General features: G+C 44.4%; 1 protein-coding gene across 3 annotated transcripts in view; it reads left to right on the plus strand.

Moving 5' to 3' along the window:
* The window catches only part of cenpv (centromere protein V), an 80,731-nt gene that overhangs the window by 37,054 nt on the left and 25,421 nt on the right, over positions 1-18,256 (plus strand). The window lies entirely within an intron of this gene.

Consider the following 18,256-nt stretch of genomic DNA (forward strand, 5'->3'; position numbering starts at 1 on the left):
AAAGGGTTTCCTGATTCAAAGATTTGGAGATGCCGGTGTTGGACTGGGGTGTACAAAGTTAAAAATCACACGACACCAGGTTATAGTCCAACAGGTTTAATTGGAAGCACTACCTTTCGGAGCGACGCTCCTTCATCGGTGGTTGTGGAGGACACAATTGTAAGGCACAGAATTTATAGCAAGAATTTACAGTGTGTTGTAACTGAAATTATACATTGAAAAATACCTTGATTGTCTGTTGAGTCTTTCATCTGTTCGAATACAATGATAGTTTCACTTCTTTCATGTGTAAATCACAAAATCTTTTTTAAAAATTGCATTCTCAGGTTAGCTGTAACAATTGATGTTAGCTAGACAATATGTTGAAGGTGTTAGTCCCCTGTGTTCTCTGTCTATGCCATGATGTTTAGATTGATTCTAATCTAAAAAGTGAGATCAGAGTTTTTTATATGAATTAATGCAGTTTTTGAGCAAAGTACAATGTAACTCTGCAAGTACAAATTCACCCCACAAAATATGTGTGCATGTGGGTCTTTGTGTCTGTGTGTGTGTGTCTGTCTGGGTTGGGGGTTGTGAGTGTCAGAGAGAGTGTATATGTGTGTGTGTAGAGTATCTTAAGTCTGTGAGGGGGTGCATGTGAGAGTGTGGGAGTGTGTGTGCGTGTTTGGGGTGGGGGATTGTGAGTGTCTGAGAGAGAGTGTATATGTGTGTGCATGAGTGTAGAGTGGTCTAAGTCTCTGAGAGGATGCCTGTGTAAGTGTGGGAGTGTGTGTGTGTGTGTCTGTGTATGTGTGTCCGTGTGTTTATAGGAATGCCTGTATGTGTGCGTGTGTGTAGGAGTGTCTGTGTGTATAATGCAACGGTGGTCACCTGTAGTGTGACATGAACTCAAGGTCCGAGTTCAGGCCCTCCCTATGGGTATGGAACTTAACTATCAGCCTCTGCTCGGCCACGTTTTGCTGCTGCCTGTCCCGAAGTCCACCTTGGAGGGTGGTCACCCGAAGGTCCAAGGTCGAATGTCCTGGACCACTGAAGTGTTCCCCAACTGGGAGGGAACATTCCTGTCTGTTGATTGTTGTGCGGTGCCCATTCATTCGTTGTCATAGCCTTTTCTCGGTTTCCCAATGTACTATGCCTCAGGGCATCCTTTCCTGCAACTTATAAGATCGACAACGTTGGCTGAGTAACATCAGTACCTGCCATGTGCAAGGTGGGAGGTGTCCCCATGCGTAATGGTTCAAAGATGTTGCCAAGGGGTGTGTTTATGGTATGTTGCAAGAAATTGGAGCAGCCCCTTTGTTACGTTGCAGGATATCGTTTCTGTTGGGTTTTCAAATAGGTGTTATTCTAAATTTTGTTTTTTGTGTTTCATTCAATGGTGTGTAAATAAATTCTGTTTTAGTTGAAGCTGCATCACTCCTGGGACATCTGCCTTACATCTGCCTAAAAAATGTTAGGGTCTGGGCTACCTTCTTGAAATGTTTTGAGGAGGTCTGGCCTGGTCCATAACACATTAATCAGAGAACTGGCTCCATCTTGAATGAGAAGAAATTGAAGAAAGAAAAGGCAGCGTATTGTTTTGGCTACTATTATTCCTTGTTAATTGAAAAAAATTATTTCTCCAACAAACACTCATCATTGGTTTTATATTTAAGCCTGTGGCAACACTTTCTAGACAGGCAAAGGCAAAAGAGGTTGCCATTTACAACCCCTCTAGAAAAAAAATGAAGGACAACATGACCTTGTTAAAGGAGCAGCATTGTCATAAATGGCACCTGCAGGTATTGATGGAGACTTTCTGGACAGGATAGGGAGAAACATTAGAGATAATGATCAGTGTTAAAGTTAGACATAGGTACCTAAGACCAATTTTTAAAAATTGTTTTCTACACATTGATGGCAAGCATTTACGTTGCCCTGCTTACCCATTATCTAATGCAGTCTGTGTGGGGATGGGACTCTCAATATGCAGTAAGAGCAACATCTTCTTCGGCAGTTCCTCGGGATTGATGGGTTCTGAGACAGCTGATAAGCCCAATGTGTGATCTGCAAGCTCTGTCACGCAGAGGTGCAAGTGGTTATTGAAGGGTTGAATAGAGGAGTTTTTGGTGGAGGTTTGGGTGCTCTCTCTGATAATGCAAAACATGGAAACATAAAAACCAGGAGCAGGAGTAGGCCATTCAGCCCTCCTGTGTCTCAATGTCATATTCCCACTATTCCTTGATGCCTTTAAAATTTAGAAAAATATCTCCTTTTTCTTGAATATTGTGATTTGGCTTCCACAGCCTTCTGTGGTGGAGAATTCCACTGGTTCACTGTGCTTTGAATGTCTCAGTCCTTAATGGTCTACCCCATATCGTCAGATTATGTCCCTGGTTCTAGACTCACTAACCCAGGAAAACATTCACCCTGCATCTAGTCTGTCCAGCCTTGTTAGAATTCCTCATGTTTCAGTCCGATCCCCTCTCATCCTTCCAAAAGCCTTGTATAACTGCAGTAAGACACCCTTACTTCTGAAATCAATTCCTCTGGCCAATGTACCATTTGGTTTTCTAATTGCTTATTGCACCTGCCTGTTGTCTTTTATGGACTGGTGTACAAGGGCACACAGATCCTTTTTGTACATGCCCAGTTCCCAAAATACCACCATTTAAATAATACTCTTCCTTACTGTTTATAACTTAATATTTAGGCATGGTCTATTCCATCTACCATTTGTTTGCCCACTTGGTTAACTTATTTAAAGCACCCTAAATCCTCTTTGCAGCCTTCTCACAACCCCGCCCAGTTTTGTGTCATCAGCAAATATGGAAATATTCCTTCATCCAGGTCATTTATCTATATTGTGAATAGCTGGAGCCCAAGTGCTGATCCTTGTGGTACCCCACGAGTCACTACCAACCAGTTTATTTCAACTCTTTGTTTCCTCTTTGTCAACCACTTCTTGACCAGTGCTAATATATTATCCACTACAACCCCATATCCCACATGCTTTAACTTTGCCCACTCACCTCTTATGAGAAACCTTATTAAAAGCCTTTAGAAGATCCAAATACACCACATTCACTGGTTCTCCCTCATCTGTTCTTTTAGTTAACTCCTTTAAAAAAAACCTCCAGTGGATTTGTTAAACATGGTTTGCCTTTCATAAACCACACTGGCTTTTTCCAATCATAGAGTCCTACAGCACGGAGACAGCCCTGTTTGCCCAAACTGGTCCACGCCAACCAAAATGTCCATCCACACTAACCCCATTTCCCTGGACTTGGCCCATATAATTCTATACCTTTCCTATCTCTGTATTTGTCCCAATGCCTTTTAAATGTTGTTAATATACCTGCCTCAACGACTTCCGCTGGCAGCTCATTCCATATGTATACCACCCTCGGTTGTAAAAATGTTGACTCTCAGGTTCCCACTAATTACAGGCCTCCAGTCTGACAAGCATCCTTCCATTATTGCCCTCTGCTTCCTACCATCAAGTCAATTGTGTATCCAGTTTGCCAGCTTGCCCTGGATTCCATGCAATCTAACCTTCCAGAGCAGCCTATCATGTGGAACTTTATCAAAGGCCTTACTGAAATCCATATAGACTACGTCTACTACCCTGCCCTTGTCAACCTTCCTGGTCACTTTATCAAAGAACTGTAACAAATTTTTGAAGCGTGATCCCCCACTGACAAAGCCATGCTGACGACTCCTAATCAAGCCCTCTCTTTTCAAATGCATGTGTATCTTATCCCTCAGAATATTCTCAAGTAACTTACCTATCACAGATGTTAAGCTTACTCGTCTATAGTTCCCAGGTTTTTCTTTGCAGTCCTTCTTGAATAAGGGCACAACATTTACTACCCTCCAGTCTTCCAGGACCTCACCCGTGACTAACAATAATGCAAAAATATCAGCAAGGGCCCCTGCAACTCATTCTCTAGTCTCTTGCAGTGTTCTTGGAGATATATTTGTCAGGACCAGGAGATTTATCCACCTTCATACGTTCTAATACATCCAACATCTCTATTGTGAGATGGGCTGTCCCCAGGGTATCACCACTAACTTCCCCAAGTTCCCAAGTCTTCAAGTCTTTCGCCGTGGTAAACACAGAGGAAAAATATTCATTGAGAACCTCGCCCAGCTCCTGCAATTCTACACGTTTATGTCCACTTTGATCCTTGAGGGGCCCTATTCTCTCTCTAGTTATTCTTTTTCTTTTAATATACTTAAAGAACCTCATTGAATTCACCCTAATCTTCTCAGGCAAGGCTATCTCGTGTCCCCTTATCACCCTCCTGATTTCCTTCCTCAGTAAACTCCTGTATCCACTGTATGCCTCCAGGGATTCACTTGATCCCAGCTGCCTGTACCTGAGCCAGGCCTCTTTTTTTTTTTGCTGGAAAAGCAAAGCAGGTCAGGCAGCATCCGAGGAGCAGGATAATCGACATTTTGAGCATAAGCCCTTCAGCAGGGCTCATGTCTGAAACATCGATTCTGCTCAGATGCTGCTTGACCTGCTGTGCTTTTCCAGCACCACACTCTCAACTCTAATCTCCAGCATATACAGTCCTCACTTTCACATCCTTTTTTCTGGTCAATGCCTCAAGACCTCTTGTCATCCAGGGTTTCCTATTCATGTCAACCTTGCCTTTCACCCTCACAGGAACATATAGACCTTGAACTCTAGCTATCTCACTTTTAAAGGCCTCCTACTTGCCTGTTAATGTTTTCCAAGTGTTCTGTTATCCTTTTTTTTAATAAAATTCCAGCATTTTCCTCATTTCTGATGCGAGGTTAACTGGACTGTTATGATCTGTTTCTTTGTCTCTCCCTTGGTTTTTAAATTGTGGGGTAATATTTACTACTCTCCAATCTAAAGGGACTGCCCCAGAAACTGTATAATTTTGTTTGATGACCACCAATCCTGTAGTACTCTGGGGTCCTGGTGGTTTGTCAGCCTTTATCCAATTAATTTCACCAGCCCCATTTTCTTACTGAAACGGATTTATCTTAATTTCACCATCTCTAACATTTCAAGTTCACATGGACCATCTCTGACACCTCCCTCCCCTTCCTCGACCTCTCTGTCTCTGTCTCCGGTGACCGGCAAAAAAACAGACATCTATTTCAAACCCTCCGACTCTCACAGCTACCTGGACTACACCTTCTCCCACCCACCCCTCCTGTAAAAATGTGATCCCTTACTCCCAATTCCTCCGCCTCCACCATATCTGCTCACATGAGGAGCAATTCCATTCCAGGACACCCCAGATGTCCACCTATTTCCAGGACTGCAATTTCCCCTCCCCTCCAGCGTTATCCTCCGCCATTTTCACCACCTGCAGTCCAACCCCACCATCAAAAATATATTTCCATCCCCACTCCATCTGCATTTGCCGAGACTATTCCCTCCTTGACTCCCTCATTAGATTCATGCTCCTCACCAATCCACTGTTCACACCCGGCACCTTCCCATGCCACCACACAAGGTGCAAAACCTGTGCCCAAACCTTCACCTCTCACCTCTGCCCAATGCCCTCGAGGATCATTTAAAATCTGGCAGAGATTTTCCTGCACATCCATCCACCTCAGTTACTGTATCCGTTGCTCTCGATATGGTCTCCTCTACATTGTTGAGACTGAGCACCAACTCACGGAGTGGTTCAGGGAACATCTGTGGGACATTTGCAACAACCAATCCCACTACCCTGTGGCCAATCACTTCAACTCCCAATCCCATTCCCCCAAGGACATGCAAGTCCTGGGTCTCCTCTAAAACCAAATCAAAGTCACCTGCCGAATTGGAGGAAGGACACCTCATCTTCCGCTTTCGGACCCTTCAACCACACGGCACCTACGTCAACTTCATTTGTTTCCAAACTTTGCCTCCCCCACCTCATCCCAGATCCAACCCTCCAACTTGGCACTGCCCTCTTGACCTGTCCTACCTGACCATCTTCCTTCCCACCTATCCTCTCCATCTTCCCCACCGACCTATCACAATTATCTCCTACCTGCATGCAATGACTGCAAAGTTGCAGAGCAATGAAGAAGCAAATGATTGTCAAAATGTGACAGGAAGGGGCAGAAAATATAAGCAAAAGAGTGCAACAGAAATTAGAACCAGAATAAGTAATCATGATAAAAAGTTAAAGGTTAAGTCTCTTTTTCTGAATGCATACAACATTAATAATGATCGATGAGTTGACAGCACAAATTGAAATAAATGATGAAGAGTCACCCAGACTCCAAACGTTAGCTTGCTGTTTCTCAATGGATGCTGCCTGACCCACTGTGATCTCCAGCATTTTTTGTCTTTAATTTGTTCTGAGAAGTAAATTAACTTAACTTGATATTATAGAGATTGCAGGGTGCCCAGTACTGGAAACTTAATTTTCAAGGTTATAGAAAATTAGACAAAGTGGAAAAGGGTGAGGTAGCTTTGTTAACAAAGTGAAATACCAGTGCTGAGGTTAGTAAAAAGGTAAGGCCACCATTGTCCTACCAGACTATAGGGCGACTTCTCATTCTGAAGATATGGACCCCTCCAGAGGGGCCCCTTGGTTCGAGATAGGTCAAAAGAATCAATGGAATTCCGTTATTTATGAAGCTAGGTCGTTAGTTTAATAAAGTAAGGCAGCCTGACTCAGTTCTGTCCAGCAACACAGAGGTTAAAGCTTCTATGCTCCTTGGCAAAATTGCGCAACTACATTTGAACAATAAGTACTTTTATGTTTTTTTTGAGACAGTACAGCCTTAATTACAAGGAAAGACCAATCAACTGTAAAATGATGACATGATTGACAGCAGGATAATCCAATGATATTCCCTGGGAACGGGTTCTTAATTACGTAAATCACCATCTTATGGTAGGAGTTCAAGGTTAGTTCGAATGGTCACTCAATGTGTCAGTATTCATTTTATGAAAACTCCATTGTTTGCCTTATCTTCTACTTTAGCTAATTCAGCAAAGCAGCAGTACAGGTTCACACTGTCGTAGAGTCATAGAGTCATGTCAAATTATAACTTGAAGCCATTTTGTTATGTTATTTTAAATTGAAAAGCTACTTTGTTGTTACTAAAAACCTACATGTATTTGTTGCTTCTGACAACAGCCTAAGTTCAAATTTTGAATCCTCAATTCCTGATGAAGATGTAATACCTGAAATGCCGATTCACCTGCTCTTTGGATGCTGCCTGACCTGCTGTGCTTTTCCAGTGTCACACTTTTCAACTCTGATCTCCAGCATGTGCAGTCCTCACTTTCTGTGACTTCTCATTAGACAGAAGATGACTGATGGTGGTTTACCCTGAGGGTCACCACTTCCCAGACAACAAGAAAGATTGAGAAGAAGAGTCCTCCATAGTAAATTCAACTGGTGCAGGAATTGAATCTGTGCTGTTGACAGTACTCTGCATCACAAACCAGCCATCAAGCCAACCGAACTGATCAATCCCCAGTGGTTGATAGTGATATATGTGCAATAGATCATGATGTGCATTCAGTTTGGGTGGCAATAACGAATACCAAATTAATGAAGTCACGGATGGGAGTTTTCTATCGGCTCATGAAGAATTGTCTCACTACAGCATGTAAGAAGGGCACTGAGTGATTTTAATTTGCATATGGACAAATCAGATGGATAATGGTAACAATGGTGATCCACATAGCTTTGGAGAAGGAGAGGATTAGGCAAAATGGGAGGATATTTAATTGGGGAAGAGGAAACTATGATGCGATTAGACATGAGTTAGGAAGCATGGATTGGGAGCAATTGTTCCATGATAAAGGCACTATAGACATGTGGAGACTGTGTTTAAGGAACAGTTGTTGCAAGTGATGAATAAATATGTCCTTCTGAGACAGGCAAGAAGTGGGAAGATAAAGGAACCTTGGATGATGAGAGCGGTGGAGCTTCTTGTCAAAAGGAAAAAGGTAGTTTACATAAGGTGGAGGAAGCTAGGGTCAAGCTCAGCTCTAGAAGATTACAGGCAGGTGAGGAAGGAGCTCAAAAATGGTCCAAGGAGAGCCAGAAGGGGGCACGATAAAGGCTTGGCAGAACGGATTAGGGAGAACACAAAGGCATTTTACACTTATGTGAGGAATAAGAGAATGGTCAAAGAAAGAGTAGGGCTGATTTGTGTGTGGAGTCTGAGGAGGTAGGGGAAGCCCTAAATGAGTTTTTTCCGTGTCTTTACGAAAGAAGCAAACTTTGTAGTGAATGAAACCTTTGAAGAGCAGGTGTGCATGCTGGAATGGATGGAGATAGAGGAAGCTGATGTGCTGAAAATATTGTTCTGAAGAAGGGCTTATGCCCAAAACGTCGATTCTCCTGTTCCCTGGATGCTGCCTGACCTGCTGCGCTTTTCCAGCAACACATTTTCAGTGCTGAAAATATTGTCAAACATTAAGATTGACAAGTCGCCAGGCCCGGACCAGATTTGTCCTCGGCTGCTTTGGGAAACGAGAAATGCAATTGCTTCGCCACTTGCGAAGATCTTTGCATCCTCGCTCTCCACTGGAGTCGTACCTGAGGACTGGAGAGAGGCAAATGTAATTCCTCTCTTCAAGAAAGGAAATAGGGAAATCCCCGGCAATTACAGACCAGTAATTCTCACGTCTGTCGTCTGCAAGGTGTTAGAAAGGATTCTGAGGGATAGGATTTATGACCATCTGGAAGAGCATGGCTTGATTAAATGCAGTCAACACGGCTATGTGAGGGGCAGGTCATGCCTCACAAACCTTATCGAGTTCTTTGAGGATGTGACTAGAAAAGTTGATGAGGGTCGAGCTGTGGATGTGGTGTATATGGACTTGAGCAAGGCATTTGATAAGGTTCCCCATGGTAGGCTCATTCAGAAGGTCAGGGAGGAATGGGATACAGGGGAACTTAGCTGTCTGGATACAGAATTGGCTGGCCAACAGAAGACAGCAAGTGGTAGAAGAAGAAAAGTATTCTGCCTGGAAGTCTGTGGTGAGTGGTGTTCCACAGGGCTCTGTCCTTGGGCCTCTCCTGTTTGTAATTTTTATTAGTGACTTGGATGGGAGAATTGAAGGATGGGGCAGCAAGTTTGCAGACGACACAAAGGTTGGAGGTGTCGTTGACAGTATAGAGGGCTGTTGTAGGCTGCAGCGGTACATTGACAGGATGCAGAGATGGGCTGAGAGGTGGCAGATGGAGTTCAACCTGGATAAATGCGAGGTGATGCATTTTGGAAGGTCGAATTTGAAAGCTGAGTACAGAATTAAGGATAGGATTCTTGGTAGTGTGGAGGAACAGAGGGATCTTGGTGTGCAGGTACATAGATCCCTTAAAATGGCCACCCAAGTGGACAGGGTTGCTAAGAAAGCATATGGTGTTTTGGCTTTCATTAACAGGGGGATTGAGTTTAAGAGTCGTGAGATCTTGTTGCAGCTCTATAAAACTTTGGTTAGACCGTACTTGGAATACTGCGTCCAGTTCTGGTCGCCCTATTATAGGAAAGATGTGGATGCTTTGGAGAGGGTTCAGGGGAGGTTTACCAGGATGCTGCCTGGACTGGAGGGCTTGTCTTATGAAGAGAGGTTGACTGAGCTCGGACTTTTTTCATTGGAGAAAAGGAGGAGGAGTGGGGACCTAATTGAGGTACACAAGATAATAAGAGGCATAGATAGTCTCTGGCTATTGACTCTATTTCACAGAACAGAAATGACTAACACAAGGGGTCATAGTTTTAAGCTGGTTGGAGGAAAGTATAGAGGGGATGTCAGAGGCGGGTTCTTTACACAGAGAGTTGTGAGAGCATGGAATGCGTTGCCAGCAGCAGTTGTGGAAGCAAGGTCATTGGGGACATTTAAGAGACTACTGGACACGCATATGGTCACAGAAATTTGAGGGTGCATACATGAGGATCAGTGGTCGGCACAACATCGTGGGCTGAAGGGCATGTTCTGTGCTGTACTGTTCTATGTTCTAAAAAACAAAGAACAAAGAAGATTTACAGCCCAGGAACAGGCCCTTCAAGCCTGAGCCGATCCAAATCTACTGTCTAAACCTGTTGGTCAATTCCTAGGCATTTGTAACCCTCTGCTCCCCACCTACTCCTGCATCTGTCCAGATGCATCTTAAATGAATCTACCATGCCTGCCTCTACCACCTCTGCTGGCAAAGCATTCCAGACGCCCACCACCCTCTGTGTGAAGTACTTGCCACGTGTATCCCCCTTAAACTTTCCACCTCTCACCTTGAAAGCGTGACCTCTCGTTAATGAATCCTTCACCCTGGGGGAAAAAGCTTGTCTCTATCCACCCTGACTATACCCTTCATGATTTTAGAAACCTTAATCAGGTCCCCTCTCAATCTCCTATTTTCTAATGAAAACAAACCTAACCTACTCAATCCCTTCATAGCTAGCACCTTCCATACCAGGCAACATCCTTGTCAACCTTCTCTGCACCCTCTCCAAAATGTCCACATCCTTTTGATAATGTGACGACCAGAACTGTACAGTGTTCTAAATGCGGCCGAACAAATATTGAACATAGAAGAACAATCTGTAAAATGCATCAGGGATTGTTTCTTAGAGCAATACATTGCAGAACCTAGCCAAGGACAGGCCATTTTAGATTTAGTAATGTGTTATGAGGTAGGATTAATAAGAAACCTTCTAGTTAAGGATCTGCTAGAGGATCAGTATCATTTTGTGAGAGAGCAACTTGGGTCTCAAACTAGCATCCTTGAGTTAATTAAGATATGAAGAAAGACTTGTCTAAAGCAAGCTGCAACATTCGACTAAGGAAAAGGTCAGTAGATGAGCAGTGGCAGACATTTAAGTAGATATTTCATACCACTCAGCACACTTTATTCTAGTCAAAAAGACAGTGCCGATGAGAAGGATGATCAATGTGTGGCTAACAAAGATAGTCAAGGAGAGTATCGAATCAAAAAGTAAGGCATACAAAGTGGTGAAAAACATTGGTAGGCCAAAAGGTTGAGAAACTTTTAGGAACCAGAAGCAGATAGCTAAAAAGCTAATAAAATGGGAGGAAATGCACAATTAAAGTAAATTGGCAAAAAAAAAATCAAGAGCAAGAATTTGAGGGAAGATCGTGGCGTCATGGTAATGTCTTGGAGTAGTAATTCAGCACCTCAGGCTAATTTTTAAGGTTTAAGTTTCACCACAGCAGATGATGAAATTTGAATTTTAAACAAGTGGAATTAAGAGCTCGCCAATGGCAACTGTAGAATCATTGTTAATTGTCATAAAAGTCCATCTGGTTCACTAACATCCTTTAGCGAAGAAAACTGCCATCCTTACTAGGCCTAGCTGACACATGACTCCAAACCCACAGCAATGTGGTTGATCCTTAACTGTTCTCCGAAATAGCCCTAGCAAGCAACTCAGATTAATGATGGCTCAGCCAGCTATACCTAATACCTACAGCTGTGTAAAAGAGTGTAGTTCAAGTCAGTGTGTAACTCTTGGAGGATGCAACTGGGAAATTGATAACAAAAAGATAGCAGATAATTTAAACCATTATTTTGTATTGATCTTCATGGTGAATGTATTTGACAAACGAACAGATTAAGGCACACAGGCTGCCTTTGGGAAAGTGCTAGAGTCTGTTATTTAGGAAAAAACAACAGGACATTTATAAAAGCTTAATACAATCGTATAGAATCAACATAGTTTTGTGATTGAGTAATTATGTTTGACAAATTTTCGAGGGCTCTTTGAGGATATAATAAGCAGAGTTGATAGGCCCCCCAATAGCAGCAGAGATGTGGAGAAACAGATTGGGAAACAGATTTTGGAAAGGTGCAGAAGCCACAGGGTAGTAGTCATGGGCGATTTCAACTTCCCAGATATTGATTGGAAGCTCTTTAGATCAAGTAGATTGGATGGGGCAGTGTTTGTGCAGTGTGTCCAGGAAGCTTTTCTAACTCAGTATGTAGATTGTCCGACCAGAGGGGAGGCCATATTGGATTTGGTACTTGGTAATGAACCGGGACAAGTGATGGGCTTGTGGTGAGCATTTTGGTGATTCTGTGATTTTCACCTTGGTTATGGAGAGAGATAGGTGCATGCAACAGGGCAGGTTTTACAATTGGGGGAAGGGTAAATACGATGCTGCAAGACAGGATCTGAGGAGCATAAATTGGGAGCATAGGCTGTCAGGGAAGGATGTCGTTGAAATGTGGAACTTTTTCAAGGAACAGATACGACATGTCCTTGATATGTGTGTACCTGTCAGGCAGGAAAGAGATGGTCATGTGAGGGAACCTTGGTTGACGAGGGAGGTTGAATGTCTTGTAAGGAGGCTTACATAAGGTTGAGGAAACAAGGTTCAGACAGAGTGTTGGAGGGATACAGGATAGCCAGGAGGGAGCTGAAGAAAGGGATTAGGAGAGCTAAGAGAGGGCATGAAAAATCTTTGGTGGGTAGGATCAAGGATAACCCCAAGGCCTTTTATGCGTATGTGAGAAACATGAGAATGACGAGAACGAGGGTAGGTCCGATCAAGGACAGTAGTGGGAGACTGTGTATTGAGTCGGAAGAGATAGGAGAGGTCTTGAATGAGTACTTTTATTCAGTATTTACAAATGAGAGGGACCGTATTGTTGAAGAGGAGAGTATGAAACGGACTGGTAAGCTAGAGGAGATACTTGTTAGGAAGGAAGATGTGTTGGGCATTTTGAAAAACTTGAGGATAGACAAGTCCCCCGGGCCTGACGGGATATATCCTAGGATTATGTGGGAAGCAAGAGAGGAAATTGCAGAACCGTTGGCAATGATCTTTTCGTCTTCACTGTCAATGGGGGTGGTGCCAGGGGACTGGAGAGTGGCGAATGTTGTGCCTCTGTTCAAAAAAGGGAATAGGGATAACCCCGGGAATTACAGACCAGTTAGTCTTACTTCGGTGGTAGGCAAAGTAATGGAAAGGGTACTGAGGGATAGGATTTATGAGTATCTGGAAAGACACTGCTTGATTAGGGCAGCCAGCACGGATTTGTGAGGGGTAGGTCTTGCCTTACAAGTCTTATTGAATTCTTTGAGGAGGTGACCAAGCATGTGGATGAGGGTAGAGCAGTGGATGTAGTGTACATGGATTTTAGTAAGGCATTTGATAAGATTCCACATGGTAGGCTTATGCGGAAAGTCAGGAGGCATGGGATAGTGGGAAGTTTGGCCAGTTGAATAGAAAACTGGCTAACCGGTCGAAGGCAGAGAGTGGTGGTAGATGGTAAATATTCAGCCTGGAGCCCAGTTACAAGTGGAGTTCCGCAGGGATCAGTTTTGGGTCCTCTGCTGTTTGTAATTTTTATTAATGACTTGGAAGAGGGAGTCGAAGGGTGGGTCATTAAATTTGCAGACGATACGAAGATTGGTGGAGTGTGGATAGTGAGGAGGGCTGTTGTTGGCTGGAAAGGGACTTCGATATGATGCAGAGCTGGGCTGAGAAGTGGCAGATGGAGTTCAACCCTGTCAAGTGTGAGGTTGTCCATTTTGGAAGGACAAATAAGAATGCGGAATACAGGGTTAATGGTAGGGTTCTTAGTAAGGTGGAGGAGCAGAGGGATCTTGGGGTCTATGTTCATAGATCTTTGAAAGTTACCACTCAGGTGGATAGAGCTTGTAAGAAGGCCTATGGTGTATTAGCGTTCATTAGCAGAGGGATTGAATTCAAGAGTCGTGAGGTGATGTTGTAGCTGTATAGGACCTTGGTAAGGCCACATTTGGAGTAGTGTGTGCAGTTCTGGTCGCCTCATTTTAGGAAAGATGTGGAAGCTTTGGAGAGGGTGCAGAGGAGATTTACCAGGATGTTGTCTGGAATGGAGAATGGGTCGTATGAGGATAGGTTGAGAGTGCTAGGCTTTTACTCATTGGAACGGAGAAGGATGAGGGGTGACTTGATAGAGGTTTATAAGAATGATCAGGGGAATAGATAGAGTAGACATTCAGAGAATTTTTCCCCGGGTACAACAGAGTGTTACAAGGGGACATAAATTTAAGTGAAGGGTGGAAGATATAGGGGGGATATCAGGGGTAGGTTCTTTACCCAGAGAGTGGTGGGGGCATGGAATGCACTGTCTGTGGGAGTGGCAGAGTCAGAATCATTGGTGATTTTTAAGCGGCAATTGGATAAGTACATGGATAGGTGCTTAAGCTAGGACAAATGTTCGGCACAACATCATGGGCCGAAGGGCCTGTTCTGTGCTGTATTGTTCTATGTTCTAAAGGGGAACCGATGGATGTAGTGTATTTTGATTTCCAGAGGGGATGTAAGGAGCTGGCATGAAAAAGCAGTCAAGGCCTGGGGCTGATCAACCATGATATTATAGGATAGTGAAGCAGATTTGAGGGACTGAATAGCCTACACTTCCTCCTATTTCTTATATTCTTATGTTCTACCCAGCCTAGTTGATTTTATTTGATTAGTATCTGAATGTTTGCCAAGTTGGTTTGGGGGAGGATGTGGCTGTTTGAGCTACCTTTCTTTCCAATAGATCCACTGGATTGTGCAAAGTGCCAGCTGATGGTGTTTCTAGGTGCTTGCTATCAAGTTTGAAATCTCTGAAACATCCAAATGCAGGGATCACTGCAACACTGGACCTCAGATCTGGTCCTCAACTAACAACTGAAGGCTGATCTGGTACACTGGAGATGATGAATGTTGTCTAGGTCTGCCTTCATCAAGAGGAGGTTCCCAGTTATGGAAAATGGTCCACATTTTCCAGGATCTCACTGTTGGTTGATGTGGGAGGTGTTGTGCTGTTGGAGTTCATTGCTAGTGGACCCTTTTTTTACTGGGCGTTTAGTAAAGACCTATTTTCCTATGTGCTTTGGAGAAGTTCTGATTCCGCAAGCACATAGCTCTCGTCTGTATGCTCAGTGACTGAGGTTATAGTTGTTTTGGTTTTAAGAATGTGATTAGTTAAGCTTTTGTTCTGTAAATTTGTGAGAAATTCCACAACATACTGACACCAATCTTGCTTTCTGTACTGAGTGTAAGGTCTGTTTGATTAGCCGTGAAAGAGGATGAACCACTCATGAGTCTGAACAAGGAGAAGCACTTGTTCTAACAATTAGGTGTAGTTTAGATTAGATTCCCTACAGTGTGGAAACAGGCCCTTCGGCCCAACAAGTCCACACCGACCTTTCGAAGAGCAACCCACCCAGACCCATTTCTCTACATTTACCCCTGCAAGAAATGCTATGGGTAATTTAGCATGGCCAATTCACCTAACCTGCACATCTTTGGATTGTGGGAGGACACCGGAGCACCCGGCGGAAACCCACGCAGACACATGCATTTGGAAAGATAAGGTTTGATTAGGAATAGTCAGCATGGCTTTGAGTGGCAGATCATGCCTCACAAATTTGTTAGAGTGCTTTGATGAAGTGACCAGGAAGGTTGATGAGGGCAGGGCGGTAGATGTAGTCTATATAGCTTTCAGTAAGGCCTTTGATAAGATACAACATGAAAGGTTAGATTACATGGAATCCAGGGAGAGCTCGCACATTGGAAACACAATTGGCTTGATGGTAGGATGCAGGTCAGACTGGAGACCTATGACTAGTGGAGTGCCTCAGGGGTCAATGCTCAGCCTCATTACTGTTTGTTATCCAGATCAATGATTTGGATGAGAATGCACAAGGCATCACTAGTACGTTTGAGATAAAAACAATGACTGCAGATGCTGGAAACCAGATTCTGGATTAGTGGTGCTGGAAGAGCACAGCAGTTCAGGCAGCATCCAAGGAGCTTCGAAATCGATGTTTCGGGCAAAAGCCCTTCTTCAGGAATAAAGGCAGTGAGCCTGAAGCATGGAGAGATAAGCTAGAGGAGGGTGGGGGTGGGGAGAAAGTAGCATAGAGTACAATGGGTGAGTGGGGGAGGGGATGAAGGTGATAGGTCAGGGAGGAGAGGGTGGAGTGGATAGGTGGAAAAGGAGATAAGCAGGTAGGACAAGTCCGGACAAGTCATGGGGACAGTGCTGAGCTGGAAGTTTGGAACTAGGGTGAGGTGGGGGAAGGGGAAATGAGGAAACTGTTGAAGTCTACATTGATGCCCTGGGATTGAAGTGTTCTGAGGCAGAAGATGAGGTGTTCTTCCTCCAGGTGTTTGGTGGTGAGGGAGCGGCGGTGAAGGAGGCCCAGGATCTCCATGTCCTCGGCAGAGTGGGAGGGGGAGTTGAAATGTTGAGCCACGGGGTTGTGTGGTTGATTGGTGATGGTGTCCCGGAGATGTTCCCTAAAGCGCTCTGCTCGGAGGCGCCCAGTCTCCCCAATGTAGAGGAGACCACATCGGGAGCAACGGATACAATAAATGATATTAGTGGATGTGCAGGTAAAACTTTGATGGATGTGGAAGGCTCCTTTAGGGCCTTGGATAAAGGTGAGGGAGGAGGTGTGGGCGCAGGTTTCACAGTTCCTGCGGTGGCAGGGGAAAGTGTCAGGATGGGAGGGTGGGTTGTAGGGGGCGTGGACCTGACCAGGTAGTCACGGAGGGAACGGTCTTTGCGGAAGGCGGAAAGGGGTGGGGAGGGAAATATATTCCTGGTGGTGGGGTCTGTTTGGAGGTGGCAGAAATGTCGGCGGATGATTTGGTTTATGCGAAGGTTGGTATAGTGGAAGGTGAGCACCAGGGGCGTTCTCTCCTTGTTACGATTGGAGGGGTGGGGTCTGAGGGCGGAGGTGCGGGATGTGGACGAGATGCGTTGGAGGGCATCATTAACCACGTGGGAAGGGAAATGTTTGAAAAGAGATCTGTCCTGTATGCATTTGGCACACTGAAATATTCTGCAAATGTCCTTGTTGGATCACTGGAAAGAGCCAGTAGAAAAGGAGGTCAATGCTGCTATTCCTTTTAATGCTACGAGCATCAGATTGCATCCCAATTCTAATAGACGCATGTTGTCAAGGAGCAGCTGGCATATCCAAGCTACCACATCCCATGACCACCTAACCTGTATCCATGATTGCCCTCAGATCTCCCAGCATATGATTTGTACAATTACACATCTTTGCTCTCTGTCACCCTGGCCCTGACTGCCTGCACCCTGCACTGCCCAATCCTCTGTTACTGTTCCTTGTTGATATTCTGGCAGTTCTCCAGCATGACCATGGACATTCCAGCAGTTTGTCCACAGTTACAGCATTGCTGTCTGAAGTACCAGGTTGATTTGTACCCATCATCATGACTAGCTGTGGTCATGTGTGAATAAATTATAGTAAATAATCTGAACAATATATTATTTGAGGCCCTCCCTCCTGTCCTCACCATTTATGCCCAATAGAGAGTCCTATGTTCGACATCAAGCAAAACTTGGCCTCTAGCCACTCACTGTGACTAATCTCATGCTGGAGGATCAATGCTGAGACCATCACTTCTGGATGCAGCCAGAAGCATGGAAATTGGAGCAATGACCCTGGAAATGGAAGCTATTAAATATTGTATTTAATATTACTTAGATCGGAACTACGGCTGGGGTCTGTTGGCAGTCCTTTCACTGCTGGCTTCTGACAGATCCCATGTCTTGGATCTGGAGAACATCAAGGTTTAAACAAGAGCCTATTATGCTGCTCAGTTCTCTCTGGATCCACCTAGTGAGCATGCTAACAGAGTTGTATAAATGGACCTGGCTTTGGGAAGATGCCAGATTACTAGCTGCCCCCAGGAGCAGCTCACTAGCACCTTGACCAGCTCCCAAAGGGCAAATCCTGGGGCGGGACAGCCTGACCGTAGAGTTCCACTCTACGTGGAAGATGACTATGCACAGACTCTGGAGGAACATTTTATAACCGAGGAGCTGCCTGTTTTGTGGCGCTGAAGCTGAAGGCGAAAGTCAGTACTCGCCGGAGATGCTGACAGGCTACTGCAGAAGCATTTCTATAGGGGTTGAGTGTTGGTCATAAACCAACTGATCAGTGCCACAGTGGTACCAATTGGTTACTTTGATTCCTTCCAAATATTGTTCCAAATGTTCAGAACATGCTGAGGTACTGGGTCTCTGGCTCAGGGAGGGATGTTATGTGCTAGTGTACTTCCATATCCAGATAGTGAGTTTGTCTTCAGACCCTGCAGTGATAACTTTGCTGTCTTGCAGCAGATCCATGTATACACTGGGGATGGCCTCAATTATGACATTCAGTTCTCACTTGTGGAGCATTCTGGTCTTCGTAACTTTACAGGAGTTGCCTGCCTTTTACCACGTTCTGACCAAGGCATTACAGGTAATGTATTAACATGGATAGAAGATTGGTTAACTAACAGGAAGCA

The sequence above is a fragment of the Chiloscyllium plagiosum genome, unplaced genomic scaffold (genome assembly GCF_037043375.1).
Source record: "Chiloscyllium plagiosum isolate Xiang-an unplaced genomic scaffold, Cpla_swu_hap1 HiC_scaffold_31, whole genome shotgun sequence".
NCBI lineage: Eukaryota > Metazoa > Chordata > Chondrichthyes > Orectolobiformes > Hemiscylliidae > Chiloscyllium > Chiloscyllium plagiosum.